This window comes from Cyanistes caeruleus, chromosome 2 (genome assembly GCF_971803275.1).
Source record: "Cyanistes caeruleus chromosome 2, bCyaCae1.hap1.1, whole genome shotgun sequence".
NCBI classification, from domain to species: domain Eukaryota; kingdom Metazoa; phylum Chordata; class Aves; order Passeriformes; family Paridae; genus Cyanistes; species Cyanistes caeruleus.
The window spans coordinates 24,835,724-24,852,918 of NC_141702.1; the positions used below are offsets into that span (position 1 = coordinate 24,835,724).

At 40.9% G+C, this 17,195-nt stretch overlaps 1 protein-coding gene and 1 long non-coding RNA gene across 2 annotated transcripts in view; one reads left to right on the forward strand and one right to left on the reverse strand.

Moving 5' to 3' along the window:
* COL21A1 (collagen type XXI alpha 1 chain) overlaps window positions 1-8,267 on the reverse strand; it is a 125,411-nt gene extending 117,144 nt beyond the window's left edge. The window contains exon 1 of the mRNA XM_023922468.2: window positions 8,097-8,267. The gene's annotated coding sequence lies outside the window, so the exon portion shown is untranslated. The remainder of the gene's footprint in view (window positions 1-8,096) is intronic.
* LOC147654672 (uncharacterized) lies at window positions 7,449-13,479 on the forward strand. Its single transcript, XR_015282850.1, has 2 exons — window positions 7,449-7,570; window positions 8,640-13,479. It is a non-coding gene; the product is annotated as an uncharacterized LOC147654672 (long non-coding RNA).
* The last annotated feature ends 3,716 nt before the right edge of the window (window positions 13,480-17,195 follow it).

Here is a 17,195-nt window from a genome sequence, read left to right on the forward strand (position 1 = left end):
CACCTTGTGAGTGCTGCCAATAGAAAATGTATTTGGTTTGGTTATTTCCTGGACTATATTTTAAAGTTGTCAGGTTTTGCAGCTCAAAGGAATGAAGAAATTCATCTTTTTTCCAAGAAGGTCTGAGGACCAAGGGCATGCACAGCTCTGGCACTGGTGATTCCCAAGGGATCGTTGGCTGACTCAGAGGAAGTCTAAGACAAAATTATGGACCTGCTTCCTCATTACCTACTAAAACAGGAGGTTTTGCATGGTTTAGACTGGAGAACAGACAGTCCCAGCTCCCCACATCTGAATCTGCACCTAAATTGATTACTTGATATCTCCCTTAAGAAAGCTCAATGTAATTTTTATTAATTTCCTTCTTTTGGCTACCTGGTCCATTATACAGTAAATGCACTTTCACACCAATAGACTAGTCGGAAGGTATGAGACATTTCCTTCCCCAGCTCTAACAATGACTTCTTGCCCTGGGAAAAAAATATCTGCTGTTCAGGGTTGCTTATTCCATAGGTAATTAGACATAAAAAGGCAGTGTTTTGTCAGGAAATGTGTTTCTTATCCAGCTGCATGAAGCACAATTGCATCCACTTAATTTATGTGTGGGCTTCAGTTGTGTAAACGTAGCTGCAGTGTCTCTCTGCAGACCATGGGCTGGCAGCCTTGGATTGGCTGTGGAAATCTTGAAGCCATGCACAGAGCTCAGTACCAGGGTTTCCCTACTGATATTCAACGTGTTATACCAACTAAAGGAGATTCATGATTACAGAGCACATTGAAAGACCCACTCATAGATTTAGAAACTAATTTGGTGAAGTAACTAATATGTTACTTTATTAAATAGCATAATCTTTGGATGTTTTCTATTCATTTTCATGAGAAAGTAAACCATTTTAAGTTGTATCCTAAATGAAGGTCCTGTTCAGGATGTCTTCTAATTCTGTGTATAGGCAAAGGAAATAAATACATATAAATACATAATACACATAAATACATATATAATACACATAAATATATGAGTATATTGAAAAAAAAATGAGGGTTATGTTATAATAAAAGAGGTAATTTTTAATTCCTTGAGATTGAAGTTCATTTCTCTCAGGAGAAAATAAAAGAAAACAAACCCACAAAACAAGTTGCATTTTAGTATTATTAACAGACTTTGTTGGACTATTTCAATTTGAAAATATCACAGATAAAACTATGAAGAAAAAGCACAGTTACTTCTCCATTTTTCTTCATCATAGTATTTTTATTGTAACAAAAATAGTATTTTTGACTAATTCCAAATAAGAAGCTTCAGATATGAGGAGAAAGGAATAAGAGAGACCATGTTTATGCTTGCACACTTGCAGCATTAATTAAATACAGTCACAATGAAGTACTGAAGAGTATCACCAGTAGAACCAAAACAATGTGAAATTGCACTGTGTGAATGGTTTGATACATTATATATGTATCTATCATTCAGACATTTACTGTTGATTCTGAACACAATTAGTGATAGTCCAGTAAAAACAACCTCTTAAGCATAAGCCTTGAAGTTATTTTTATACAAAAATCCTATGTTTGAACATTAAAAAATAAAAAAGTTGATGACATTTTAAGTGTTCCTATTTGATGTGCTCTGAATATCTGTCTAAACATACTCTACCTCTACACAGAAAGAAAGATTTTTAAGTGCTACACATGTAACTATATAAAATCATGGTCTAGAAATATACACTATAATTCTTTTGAAATTTAGATTGAAGAATTCTCTACAATAAGAAAGCAACAAGTAGCCTTTTCCATTGGCAGAGCATTATAAAGCACCTCCTTACGTTTGTTGGGAAAATAATAGAATTTCAAACAACATGTATTAAAGCCCTTCGAGAAGTAGTATAATTTAACCCTATATTGCTAAGAAGTGAATTTAGGTGTTGAAGGTAACATTTAGAATTTACTGTGGAAGTTTGCTCTAAAAAGTCAGCTTTCTGCTCTTCTACAGATTTTCACTAGGTGATTATTGTAGCTGCCTTTTTTTTTCACGTGATTTTGATGATTTTCTCTTTCTTGTTTCCTGAATTTAATTATCCAGACATGAATAATTTTTTTCTACATAGAAAGGTATGATATTAAACAGATTTATTTCTTATCATTATCATCATAAGAACCAGCCAGGAGGAATTTTCTTCTTTATCTTTAGAAGGTAAAAATCAAAATTACTCATGTCAAAACAAATCTCATAATTATTAAAAAGCCATTTTTACTAAAGTATGTGTAAGACTCCTTAAAAGACAGCCAGAACATACTTGGTACCTTGAGGAAAAAAAATTGCTTTTAATATTCCTATAATACAACATTAAAAAATTCTTATATGAACTTGAGTTTAAACATTTGTTCCTTTTTGTTGAATAACATTCCTTATGCTGAATAAAATCACATGATGTTATGAAGAAAAGAAAGAGAAATCAAATGCAAGAATTCCTCTAACACAGTTAACCCAGTGCTGTGTGTTAGTGGCAGTCACAAAGAGCAGCTATTTGATATGGATGCAACTGTGATGGGTAGAACTTTTGCAGTACAGGAGAGCAACATTACAAATACAAAAAAAAAAAAACCAAAAAACAACAAAACAAAAAGGAAAACAACAAAACACAGATTTTTGACATTTGGAGAAATAGTAAGGTAAAACTTGAACCAGAAGACTGGCAGCATGATTATCAACTAGGATAAAATAAATCTAGCATAGTAGCCATTAAGTAGCTTTCAAGCTAAGACTGGAGCTAAAATCTGCTCTGTTATAATCCTTTCAGTTATAATACTGAGACAGCAACGGTAAATTACATGAACATTAACAAAAACCAATGTGGCCATCCTCAGATAAACAGGTACCACCAGGTTTCAGGCTCTTCAGGATTTGATTATCATGTGGTACATTTTTATTGTCTGATATGAATCATGCCTAGTTTCTTGTACTGAAAACAAACAGATTAATGTTTCTTGCTTTTGTTTCCACTTCCTCTGTTTCATACCAAAATGTCAGAACAAAATCAGTGGTGAAAATATTCATTGCCAAACCCAACAATTGTCCCTGTGCCAGAGTGGGTGAGCTTGCTACATGCTCTGTAATATACAAATGGAAGTATTCTGCTACATCATGGATCAAGCCTATGGTCATCAAAAGTATCCCTCACACAGGAAATCTCCCAACAGTAGGTACAAAGTGAATATTTCTTCCAGCCTTCCTAGCAACCAATTCTGACCCCTGTCCATGCAGGTCTGCTAATTCTTTGTGGGTTTTTTTTGCAAATTCCCTTCCCTTCTAAGCTGTCCTTTCTCTACTTTCACAAGAATATTTTGCCCTTCAGCCCCAGTGACTGCCTCAATCTCCTGGTTTGATAAAGCAATTCTTTCAAGCTGTTATCTCCAACATTACTCAAACTAGAAAATATTTTAATAATAATTGTTTCTAGATACAATACTGATGTTAGTCCTCTGCCAAGGACTACAGCAGATACAAAGTTGCTAATGAATTAATGGCAAGGTCAACATGACATCATTGCTGTAAACAGAAATTATATACAATGACTAAGCACAAAATCCATCCACAGGCGTAGATGACTGCAGATATCTCATATTCATTGGTCAAAAAAAAATCATGAATACGGAAAGGAGTAAATCATTCCTATTTCCAGGTATCTATTCACAAACCCCAACTCTGTTTTGCCTTCTGATTAGGGTAAAAAGAGTAAATCCCTCTATAGGCTGAATGGACAACAATTTCTGGTCCACACCTTCACAGGCAGCAGATGGTTCACCGCTCTACCAGACAGATCTTTAATATTTTTCAGTTTAAAATCAAATAAAAATATTAGCTTTAAAAATCAAACCCCTGTAATGCTCATTTGAGAACACGTGGCCCCAGTTTGAGTCTGTCCCACGGCACCGTCCTTGCTGGGGATACGCTGCTGCTTGTCCAGTGGAGGGCAGCAAAATATTTACTAAATATTCCTCCTTAAATGTCCTCATCACTGAGCTCTCAACAAATTACTTCATAAAAACACTGGAAGGGTTCCTTACTTCTTCGTTTGGTTTACAAGACCTTACTTATTTGTTTATTTTAGTCAGAAATAAGTTTTAGAATCTCTGAGACTATTTTCACATCAGAGATCATGCCTTAAAACAAACAGCGCTTGCTGTATAAATAATTCTGTGGTACTCCCATTCTTCCCAGAACTAATGACATCTGTATCAAGAGGAGGAGGGTACTGTGCTCTGCCTTGAAGCCAGTTAGTCTGCTCTGTGAAATGCTTGTGTAAATTTACCAATGGTTTAAATGCAACTGCAAACCTCCAGCACAGCTGTACTGGCATACTGATCATCTTGCATCATTCATTTGCTCTGAGCACACGTTATCTCAGCTTTTAGCTTAACAGAAAGGGGAGTCAGCAGCACTAATGGAATAGTTTGAAGGCTGTTCTAAGCTGGAAGCCAAATTAAAAAAGGAAAATATTTTAATGAATCTCTTAATGGATTTTGTGCAGTTCTCTTTAGTATAATCTGACTAACAGATACATCTAGCTTACACTGATTTTTAATGGAAAGCTACTGATAATAACCTTCCTTGTAAGGACAGACTGACTGCAGAAAGACTGCTGAGAATAAAATACATCTTGTCTAAAAGTCTTTAGTCTAAATCACAAGAGCCGTAAAAGGTCTTTAACTGAAGAGTGCATATGTGTTTTACAGCTTAAAAAAGAACCTCACTCTCTTCATTATATGGTTGGGGTATCCTCCTGGAAACGAGCTCTCCTACTTAGTTTTATAGTGACAAGAAGACAGAAGATAGTACAAAGAGTCACCACAAAGCAGTTTGGAGTCAGCAAGGGTACAGAGGCAGCTGCATTTGCCTCCAGCATCTGCTGACACTTTACACTGAGCTGGCAATACCTGTGCCACAGAGCAGCTCCAGCAGTGGATTTTGCCCTGGCAGGAGAGCAGAACAGATGCCCACGTCCCAAGGGTCACAACTGCTGTGTGTTCACAAGCTTGGGCTAAAATATTGAGGAGCACATGCTGGGAACAATGCACACATTATGGGCAGAAATGTGAACCTGCAGGGGATTTTTCCTGGCAAACACTGGCAAAATTCAGTGGTTTAAACTGTGAATTAAGCAAAGAGCTATCAGCTGGATGAAGGTATATATCAGTGAGCACCTAGATAACATAGTGAGTGCACTGGAGAACCCCTCTGACACCATAAAACAGGCTGTAAGGAAAACACAATGAAATTATTCCTAATTATATACCTGGGAATTCAGGAGAGAGTAGCCTGAGCAAAAATAGAAATTCTCAGAAACAGGAAAAGTTTTACTGTGTTTCTCACTTAGAGATTGGCAGCTGATTGTACTGTAAATACTCAGCTGCAGACAGTGAAAGTGAAGAAAATAATCATGCAACAGAATTGCTGAACAGCAAAGAGCCAGGATTGTGGCTGGGGGATGGAAGATAGCAGGGCTCCAGCAGGACTGTCCTACAACCAGCAACAGTCTATTTGGAGCTGATGCTTTAGGTAAGGTAAGTTTCTTGGTAGCTGAGTGAAAATGCAAAAGAGACAGGAGATCTCTTAGTGAGAGGTGCAATTTCAGCCAAGGAAGGGGAATTCACTGACAGGATACACAGAATTATATGGAGCATTATTTCTAAATTCAAAAACTAAAGTAAAATGAAGATCCTACTTCCTCTTGGAGCTGAATGAACTACCCATAAGAAATACTTACCCACACAGAACATCAGTAATGAGTAGTTACAATGCACAACATAGCTGTATGTACACCTAAATTATACTTCATGCTCACACCTGACTCGGGCAAATTATTTTTACTGGCACTCACTGTAGTAAATGTAATTACAGATAACACATTGCTCATAAAGTGAGTGCTGGCACCAGAGTGGAAATCTTGCAAAAGAGACGTGCTCTACTCTACAGAGTGCAGGGACTGACTGAGAGTCCTAGTGTTGTGTTTGTAAGGTCACCAGGGCCTGCTGAAGAGCATGGGCAGGTTTCATTCAATGCAGTTGTTTCTCAACTGGAAAACATGAATATTATTTCTAAAGCATATGGAGCTGTTTTAAGTGGTTGTTTACAGTAGTATTAATTGCTATGGGGTCTGATCAGATGGAAAAGTTAAAAGGAACAAAGCCGGAAAAGTGAAACAATAGCGAAGAGGAGTGGCCCAGTGCACACAATAACCAGGTTCTCAGCTGCTAAAAAACATCTCACCCACCCAGCTCTCTGGGACTGAACTGTCCTGCCAAGGTTGTCAGAGAGACACCCGTGCAAACACTGGAGCTAGAGTCCTTCCTTTACAGATTTTGCTGCCTTCCCATCGGGCCTGGGGGTGTCACCCTGTCCTGCTCACAGTGGTGAGCTATTGCTTTTGCTGTGCAGTTCCACTTAGCTTCCACTGCTCTCTGCCTGCTTAGCTCTGATGCTTTCATAGCACTAAGTGCCAGCAAAGGATCAGGAGCTTCCTTTCAGCCTTGACAAAACATACATTCATACCTCTGGGATGAGAATCAACACAGTTTCTGCACAGCTGGAAGCCTGGCACTGCTTATTAAGGTGTCACTTGTCTTTGCTATGCCTGGCCTGGGTTCCCCAGTATCTTCCCTGCCTTAAACTGCTAAATTACATCCACCTCATAATATGAGCAAAAGAGATGACACCTTTTACTCTTCTACCAGGTCCTTCCCCCTACATCTACAACTGACTTTCCTCTTTTGTCTCTCCTTTTTAGTTCAGTATTTTTGCCAGGACAGCAGGCAGCTCACTTGGAGCACCAGCTCAGACCTGGAAAACAGCAAACCAACTGTGATTTAAAGTTCACCTGGGAGCACACAGGTCTCATCAGCCCAAAGCACGTGAAGCAAAGTCTGCACACATTCACTTTGATACATGATAGCCCTGACACCACAGACTTTCCTGTATTTCTACCCGGATTTTCCAGGCACAAACACAGAATATCTGCTAAGAGTCTTCCAGTTACAACTACCCCTGTAACTGGAGTTGTAGAAAACAAAACAAGAATTATTCTCAAACATAGCACAAAGGCAAATTATATACTCTTTTCCTGTAGTGAGAGATTAAACCCACTGGGAAAAAATACACTAGGTGTAACTATATTTTAATAAACAGCTCACAGAGAGCCCAGAAACAAGCAGTAAATAGGCAGGAGTAGGACACATCTCGCTTTTGATGGATGCTTAGGCATTGTAGCGTGGTTCTGTCCAGAACAATAGAGTTTTCCTGTCTGGCAGCGGGGGTCCAGCAGGGCCAAGGACAGCGAGGAGGCAGCCAGGGCTCTGCCGGGTTCAGCAGCACCTTGCTGCCCCGGCCTGTTCCCCAGTCACAGGGGAACCGCTGCAGCTGGGGACAGAAAAGCGTCCTGCCAGGCGAGGGAGGGGACGGTGGCTCGGAGGAGACACCTCGCAGCTGGGACAAACAAGCTGGGCATGCGGAGGAGTCCGAGGAGCAGCGGAGCAGCAGGACACAGTGCCAGCTCTGCAGGGGCTCATGCGCCAAGTGAGGGCCCGGGTCTCCAGCAGGGAAGGAGGGAAGGAGGGAGGGAGGGGAGGGGAGGGGAGGGGAGGGGAGGGGAGGGGAGGGGAGGGGAGGGGAGGGGAGGGGAGGGGAGGGGAGGGGAGGGGAGGGGAGGGGAGGGGAGGGGAGGGGAGGGGAGGGGAGGGGAGGGGAGGGGAGGGGAGGGGAGGGGAGGGGAGGGGAGGGGAGGGGAGGGAGGGAGATGCCTCTCCCCCAGCTTTCGCAGCGCTCCCAGACTGAGCTGAAGAATGGCTCCTTTGTGTCGGCCCCTCAGTGGGTCTAAAAGCCATGAGTCATGCGGCCAGATGGCCGGGGCAGCCTCCAGCAACGCGGGGGGGAGGAAAAGAAGGAAAGCTTCATTCCTGGAGTTTGCGCTGATCCCTGAGGCTTAGACAAAAGCAGTGCAGGGAGCATGGTGCCTGAGGGGTGGCTGAGGGTCCAGGGCAGCTAAAGGCGCTCCCAGGGAAGGAGGAGAGCTGGGGATGCACCTTCAGCCACATGGACTTACCTGCTTAGAGCTGCCTTTAGAGATGGGTGTGAGTTCAAGGGGCAGCTGGTGAGGGGGTCTCTGTTCCCTCACCATGCCAGGAAAAACCCCACTTTTAGAAGAAAGCCCCGTGGGTCCCTGAGAGCCATGGCTCGGGGAGCTGCCCAAAATAGAAACTGCATAGTGGGTGCCAGAGGTAGTGAGGCAGTGTAACTAAGAAAATGGATGAAAAACAAGTGCTGAGCAACAGAGAGGTATTTGTGCACTAACTCTGCCAAATGGATTATTTATACCCTAATCTTCTGCTGTTGGTATGACTGAGCTTTTTAAAGGAAAGTTGCAGCCAGCTTCTTCTGGTTATTTAATGAGGCAGATAAGCTCACATCTTAAATCAGTTCCACCAACCTCTGGCTGCCATCCCATGCATATGGATTTCAGGATAATTCTTAAGGAAGGCAAAAAGTGGCAGTTTACAAAGAGCAATTCTGGGAACAACAGGGCATAAGGACTGTCCAGACTATAAACAGACCTGCATCAAGTGCTGGAAATGTCTTGCTTCAACAGGAACATCCATGGCATGATGTGCTGTTTAGGGGAACTGGATCCTGGAAAAGAGTGGACTCGGCCCAAGCAGACTTTGCTGCCCAGAGGGTGTCAGTGAAAGCTGAAAGGCAAGGAGGCAAATATACATAAACAGAACAGGGTTCTCCAGTTCATGGGAGCTGGGTGCCCTGGCATTAGCACACAGAACACTTGGAGAACAGAAAAAAAAAAGGCAAAAGCAGAAACCACTCTGAAAGGTGCAAGACAAAGTCATTTCTATATTGAACAGCAGCATCCACAGAGCTGACACCTGGAGCCCATGCCTGCCTGCCCATGCCTCCCTTTCAAGGCCCTAAGGCCCCTATTCTGCATTACCAAAACCCAGGTGTCATGCCCTGAGTGACTGAAACCACATACATGGGGATGAGCAACAGCTTCTGCCTTTTCCTCATTAGTTCTGTTCATGTCATGGTAGAAGAATGGTCACCCCCAATTATCCTTAAGACACTATGCAGCTCACCACAGCTGCTAAGAAGCTGAGCTAAATCCTTCCAGGCATACTTTGGATATTTACACAGCAGAATGTATGTATAATCATTTGTTACAGAATCCTAATAATGGGCTCCCATCACCTCTCACATCTACTGTCAAGATCCTCCATTCCTTTGTTATCTTTAATATTAGAACAGCTTATGTTCCCCCTAAAATTTAACAGAAGAAGCCTTTACTGCAATTTAAGAACATTGCTTCCTGTGCTTTTTTTTTCCCCTTGGAATATCATTTATTCCCTTCCTCCTTGGAGTATTGTTTAAAATATTTTAACAAACAGTGTTATCACGCCTCTCCTCAGTCTTCTTTTCTCTAGACTAAACATCACCACTGCCTTCAACTCATAGGACATGATTTTTTAAACCTCTATCTTTCTATTTCTTTGTTTCTGAACTCTGTCCAGCTCTGGTCCACATCTTTTCTAAGAGTGAAGCATCCACAGAATCACATCTGAAACTTCACCAGTACTTAAAGTACTAAAATGGTCACTTTGGACATCTCATTATACAGTACCTCTGACATTACATCTCATTGCTGGGCTTGTAGTTTTTAACTACTGGGTTTTTTCCCCTTCAGGCTTTCACCATGGAAAATAGAACCTGGGATGTTACCAAAGAGTTGGGAAGGGTATTAGAGACTCCCAAGCCAGGAATCTGATGGCTCTGTGCAAGAAACAAGTCCAGATACAAGGGTAGACTTGAGAGAATAGGTGATATCTCTTACTAGTTTATACAGATTTGATAGTGAATTTGAGCTGATTCATAGTGAAGCACACAGTGCTCTAGTACAACTGTTTCAATAAAATGAGAGTATTTCAGTTGCTGATCTGTTTTTTTAAACTGGAATTGCTTCTTGATACATTATTAAAATCTGCACCAATAGAAAAACTAAGGAGCAAGCACTACAAATCAAACTACTTATTACAAAAGCATATGCTGAAACAGATTCACTGGTGGAAACTGGTAATAGTTTCCTAACTTTGTAAGGAGAAACTTTAAGTGTATTAAACAAATGTCACCATAACCAGAGGAAAATACTGTAATGTGATTTACGACCAATGTTTAATTATTTGCCCTGCCTAATTATCTAGTAGACTCTGGCAGAATCCTCACTGACTGAAGTTTTAGTTACCTTTCTTGAGTACTGAGACTTGCAAAACTTTATTCACAGCTTGCAGTTCCTCTATTTTTTTTAATTTTTTTTCCTCTTTGGCATAAAATTTAGCATCTAATCACACTTTTAACATTTGGCTTATGATTGCCTACCAAACTATTTCTCAGGGCAGAATCTGACTCATACAATCTGGCATCATCATCCCCCCAGGACTGCATGTTTGTCTCAACCGCCCAGCTCTATAATAAAAGCAACATTTGAAAAATTATCTACACTTCAAATCCTAAAGTATCTTCATATGTCCTTATCAAAAAGGCAGGTTTCTTGAGCTACTTTCACCTGTCAGTCAAACTTCTGTCAGCTTTGCACCAAAGCTTCTCTGTTTTCTCGTTCATCCATCTGTCTCTTTTCTTCTTGATGCCTTCTATCTTTGTGGTCAATTATGGACTCTTTGGTTTTAGTCACATTTATAAGTGGAGAGAAATAAGGAGCCTGAGTCAATGTTTAGAATTAGCAAACAGGTGTGTTAGTGAACACTGGGGAAAGACCCTTGTGGGTCTGAGAAGCATGATTACATTCATTAGGCACTCCATTAACATCAAAACATTTTACCATCAGGTTTATACCAGACTATTCTGGGAGCTGCTTAGATTCCTGGTTTTAAATGGTTGCATACCTTCCCACCCTAACTTTAGAAACTGGCCTTGTTGCTAGCTTTACAATTTCTTCTTTTATTAGCTGTTTCTTCCATGTTCTAGAGAAATAATGTGAAGTTCACACAAAACACATGAAGATTTTGCAGATTTGAAACCTACAGAGAGCACTGTGGTGGGGAGCTCACCCAAATCCTGCACTTAACCCAGGAGATTCATAATCACCCAGAGGCTAATGCAAAGAATAAGATTGTAAATTCTCAGCTAAACCTAACAATTTTGTGAGCAACAAAATTAACAAAAGAAAACAAAATTGAGAAAGCAAAGGGGAAAAAAAAATATTTTTCATTGAAATTGAATTTGGGTTGCTTACCACGCAGAGAGAAAGACATCTCTGTGTTGAATAGGCTGAAGATGAAATTTTCTGTAGACAGCATTTAGCACCAAGTCTCCTTTGAAATTCTAAAGAATTAAAATAAATTTCATCCAAGAAACAAGGGATTGCCCAGAAGAATGAAAACCCTGGAAAATGTATGTCTTCCACAAGGAAGAGGCAAAAGCATATTACACAGAGACCAAAATGTCTTGTGTAGCTGGCAGGGCTAAGCACAGGCTGCTCCAGCAGCATGTTGTGTGCATATCTCACTCCAGTCTGACAGTGCCCTGAGGCCAATGTGCCCAGAGTGATAAAAGTTACAGAAATAACCCCATCTTTGCAGGTGTAGTTGAATTAAGGACTGGGGGATTAATGCTGTCTGTGCAGAAGAAGGTTTGGGGCATGTCCCAGCAGGCTTTCAGTACTCCTCAGGAATGGGCATCAGCACCTGGGAGTCGCTGGCCCACAGCCCACTCAGGAGCTCTTATCTTGCACAGGCACAACTCACACAATTAGCTGATCCACCTCTGGGCCAGGAGAGATCCTAATATCTGCTGGGGGTGCTACCTGTGCTAACAAGCTCCTTCAAAGGCAGTAAGTGTATTAATAACAGAAATTGAAGCCACCCAAGAAGAAGGATGTGCCTGGAGAACCAAGAATGCCAGCAACACCTTAGGATGAACAGTCAGGCCCTTCCATTTAACATTTCTACCCATCTCCTAGGATGACAAGTCAGAGTAAGCACTGCTTCCCAGGAGCATTCAGTGGTTTAGCACAGAGCAGCACTGCACTTAATCCTGTCATCCAAATTCTTCCTTGATCTTGGAAAAGACACCAGAATATCATGGGAGGAGCTGGCCTAATTGCTTCCTTTCATTACCATCTATGGATGCTTCTGTCAAGCTAGCCTCCTTTACTGCCTGGGCTTCTTTACAGCTCCTGACCTTCAGCCTCATGAGAGGGTTGGAGATACCAGCTTCATTGTCCATTTTCCCCATAGTCTATTTTTTAGTCTCTTTTTTTAACGCTCTCTGCCCATCGTGGTCATTCAAAGTAGTTACTCTTTTCCACAAGTAACCCTGCTGCTCAACCTAAAGTTTTTCTGAAGAATGTTCTGGACAGGGTATTTTCAGCTTCAAACAGACTAGTGGCCTTTTTTTTTTTTTAAAACTTTCCACTTTTTTTTTTTTTTTTTTTGCTTGACAGCTGAGTTTTATGTTACCTACTTCTAAATTCCTACAGCAAAGAATTTTTTTTTGCAAAGTAGATATGACATAAAGACCACCAGAGACCTATAAAGCATCCCACCTCCTTCCTTATTCCCAATACTCTGTGTTGGTTTTACCAGTAATCAGTATTTAAATAATGTTTAGCAGAATATCTGTAACACCTGTGGTAGAAAATCACTTCCCATGTAATAGCATTAGAAACAGCAGCAGAATTACTACAGAAATTGCATGGCCTCAAATCATTTGCTGGGCACAAGGCAGAGTTAAACAGGTACTGTTTTTCTAGACTTAATTGTGGCCTGTAATTATATAGTGGCCTGAAATTTATATAGTAAAACTTTTATTCTCTTGAGGTCTTTCTTTTTTAACCCCCAGAGCAGAGTTGTTTCCGATCCCCAGTCCAACAATACCATGATCTGATTCCAGCAGAGAGGGTAGAGCAGTCCCTTCTGCCAGTGGTCACTCTTCACCATCATAAGACAGCTGTCCCGGTGCAGCATCCCTCAATCTTGGCAATTTTATCTCAGTCCTTCAGATGCCAAGAGAAAAGTGGCAAATCTTTAGAACACAGATTTCTCAGGCCCATGTGCATGGCCTGTGAATTTGTGTGTAGAAGATGCTTCTGACAGGAAGGCTGGATTGCCTTCCAGCTGTGACATCCAGATAGACAAACCAACACTTTGCTGAAAACTGCATTTCCAACAACTGGAACAATTACAGCATACCCAGCAGGATTGGACTCCAACATATTTGAATAGGAACAACACAAACAGAAGATAACCACAACCATTTTTGACTGAGTACTACCTAGAGGACTAGCACCTGAAAGCTATAGGAATTCATTTTTAAAATGCTTTTTCCACTTGGACAGCAACCACAGCAACCAGAACAAGGAATGTTGATACAGAAAGAAGGCACAGACTTAAAAGAATAGATAAAAATAAAGAAAGAGTAAAGGAATTAAATCTACATTGTGAAGAATAGTACCAATCATAGTTCTAGTGTTTCCATAAGAGTCAACACATTTTTCATGTTTTCAGCTACAGAGCAGGTTGCAAACAAAGGAGGATTCTTATGAGGCAAAACAGGAAACAAATAACCAAAGGGTAGAAGGTCATTTTGAATCCAAAGCCAATAACCCCCAAAAACAAAACCGTAAGTTTCCTTCAGCCTTTTTTTCCTTCCAAGTACTTTTGTTGCTTAACTTGTGGAAAATTGCCCTATAATTAGAAAAAGAATGAAATGGGTTTGTTCTATTTTGATAATAATACATTATTATTTTCTGATAAGAACATTTGAGAGACCTAAAAAGTTTTTGTTTTTATAAACAGATTTTCAGAGCAAAGTAGCCTGACCAATAATCCTAAATTCTAAAAAAAATTCTAAAACTAGGGGATTTTAAAACACTAGAAGTATGTACTTTAGGGTGCAAAGGCAATTCTGTTTGCAGAGTTTATAATCTAGCCAACAGCATGAGAGATGAATTGAGAGACTCATGAAAAGGATCCTAATGCCACAATGCAAACTGTTCTTGAGGGTGAAAAAAAATTAAAACAGATAATTTGCAATACATGTGAGCTAGAAATAATTTTATTACAGCATTACTCAGAGAGTTCACTACACTGTCTCTTGTGTTATATCGTGTAGAGGGTTTTTAACATCAATCTTATTTAATGTCCTGTATATACACACCATATAGCAGGACAGTCATTTTAGCAGTATTGAGGGTGACTCCTAGCAAGATGGCCTGGATATAAACATCATTACCCAAAGCATCTGCTCTTGGCCAGTGTCAGAGAAGGAATATGAAAACAGACACGCTTTTGATTATATACTGTAAGGCCAACAGAGTGCACAGAGATATTAGTTTGGGTCTCAGTGGCAAGTTCATGCTGTCAGATCCAGTCAATTAATCTTCATTTTGGTCTGTTCAAGCTGGCCAGGCACAGCCAGAGCCACAGTGCTGCTCTGCTGGGGTATCTCCCTGGAGTTCAAATCTCATTAACTATGAAAAGAGGCTGGGTGCAAAGGATCAGCCTGTGGAGGCCCATGAAGGTGGCTACTGCTTTCTCTTGTATGGATGTACAAGCCAAAGAGACCTCTTGTAGGAGCAGGAGCTTACCGAGTTACTCTGATGAGGGTACTGCAAGGAGATAGACATGGGGGAAGAGGAAGTATCAATGTCTTTCCAAAAACTTTTGTCTTCTTGAAATACATGAAAAGCCACTGAAACTTACAATGAAATAAAGGCTCTTTAAAACATCACAGGATATTTCAATCAGTGGGTGCCATGAAACAATAACACCATGAATGTAACCCTGTCAGAGAGGTGAAAAACACCCAAAAGGTAGGGCCACTTTGAAAGACCCTACCTGTGATCTCTGAGCACAAGCACTGCAGGGAGATGGGAGCTCTTGTCTCATGGCAGTGGGACAGACCCAAGAGCTCTGTGACGAGACAGAGTATGGGGGGGGGGGGGGGGGGGAGGACTGTGTGGAAATGGTCTGAGAAGACCAACTTGCAAATCTAAAACGTGTGTCCCTCAGCTGGGGGCACTCATGGAGCCAGTGCTACTGGAGGATCACAGGACACCGTGTGCAGGCCAAGAGAAGCCACTGAGCTACAGGAGCTGGAACACTAGCAGACAGGCACTGACTGCCCTGTGGCAGGTTTTCAGGAGAAATCTGCATGGAGGAAATGAGATGGGATAAAATTATTGCATAGCTCACTCAACATTTCACAGTGGGATCTTCCAAAACATTCTTCTGAAGAAAAATTAACAAATAGATAAAACTCTTATGTGAAGGGAGTCACAGGCTGGAATGCAGCAGAGTCCCCATGATGGCACATGGGGACATCCAGCTGTGCACTGACCAAAACTGGAACCATTCTACTGCACTCAGGCCAGGTGCCATGGAGCAATTCACATCCTTGACACTAAATCCACACACCAAAAAGGGAGGTGGGGTGAGGGGAGCCACTGTCTCTAAAACAGCTATTAGCACAAGATGAAGACTGGTCCCAGTTCCCAAGCTGTGCCCAGGAACTGCATGTGAAGGCAAGAAAGACCAAAGTCACACCAGAAAACTTTCCAAGACTGGAAAGGTTTCTGGTGTGATTTTGGCCTGAATCAATAGCTTAATGCTACAGATGGAACTGAGTACCAGTGCTTGGGCATTGTATGAGTACTGCCATGCTACAGTTCATCTACATACTAAGCTGTATGCAAAGACCATATAAACTTTTACTGGTAGGTCCTATATGGAGACCAAAATGTTCCTTGGGGTTAATACCCAACTCCAGCCATTGCTATAAAATAGTGACAGTAACAGAAACATATGAAGAGGCAAACTCTGTTATTTTTTTCTTTTTTTTCTTTTTCTTTAAGAGCTCTCTGTAACTTGGATAGTTAGCTTGCTAACCAATAAATTTCACTTCTGGACTTGAGGAATCAGTAGAAACTGTAGCAAAAAATGTAAGCAGCAGACAGACCAATGTGATAGCCTGAGAAGGAGTGTTCCCAGAAAACAAGGGAGTTATGTCTCAGCACACTACCAGAGTCACTGCAAGGGCAACATACCTGGAATAATTTTCTTGGATTTCCAGAAAAAGTGGAACAAGGTCTCTCCCAAAGACCCACAATAAACAAAGGCTGGTGTCAAGGAAAAGGGAACATCCTTTACAGAATTATGTTTTTAATGGTTGGAGGATAAAATGTAGAAATAAAGCAAATACCAGCTTTCATATGGAGGTTATGTTAGGAAGTTGAAATGTTTCAATGTAGTCATAAATTGTTTAGAAAAAGAGGCAGCTTAGCACAAGTGAAAACTTGGTGATGAGCCAGTACAAGGAAAGATGATGTTCAGCACTGAAGAGCCAGAGGATGTCAGGGGGACACAACTTCCCCTGACACAAAAACCTTCCAATCAGCAAGTAATGTTAAGCAGTATAATGAGACTGGTAAAAGGAGCAGGTAAGCATTCATCTCATTTTGACCATTTCTGAGGGTACAGCAGAAGAGAGCAGCAGAGCAGGTCACAGCCATGCTCTCAAATCAACAACACTCTTCTGGGTAACTCTAAGAATATGGCTGGAAAAAAATTGAAGTTATAAATCTGGCAACATAACAAATCTTATTTATAGACAAAATACAGCTCTTAAAAACATCAGTGGTAATGGAAATTTCTTTATGAGACCCACCTCTGCCCTTATTTATTAGTATGTCAGTGGCTAGAATAAAACAGTATTTCATGGGTTTATTCTATTCAATTGACCTAGACTAGGGTGATTTTAATCTCTTCTTCTCTGGTATCATCTACAGTGCATCACATGATCTTATCTCCTTATCTCCAATTATGCTCTTGATCCTACTTTTCTAAACAGCAGTTTCATTTGCCCTCTGTTTCCTGGAACAGCCAAGATTACTGCTCCTTCTGCAACATTTCTACATGGGAAGGATCCGTATTCACAGATAATACTGCTTCCTGATGGAAAATTATTTTGCAAGACATGCTTAGGTAATTGAGGTGCAGCACAGCACCGGGCAAAATATGATCTCCCCAATGATCTTCAGTCTAAGCAGATATGTAAGAAAGTACTAAACATATAGGATCTAAACACAGGAATTCTGTTCCTCTCACTTTTATTCCTGAACTCT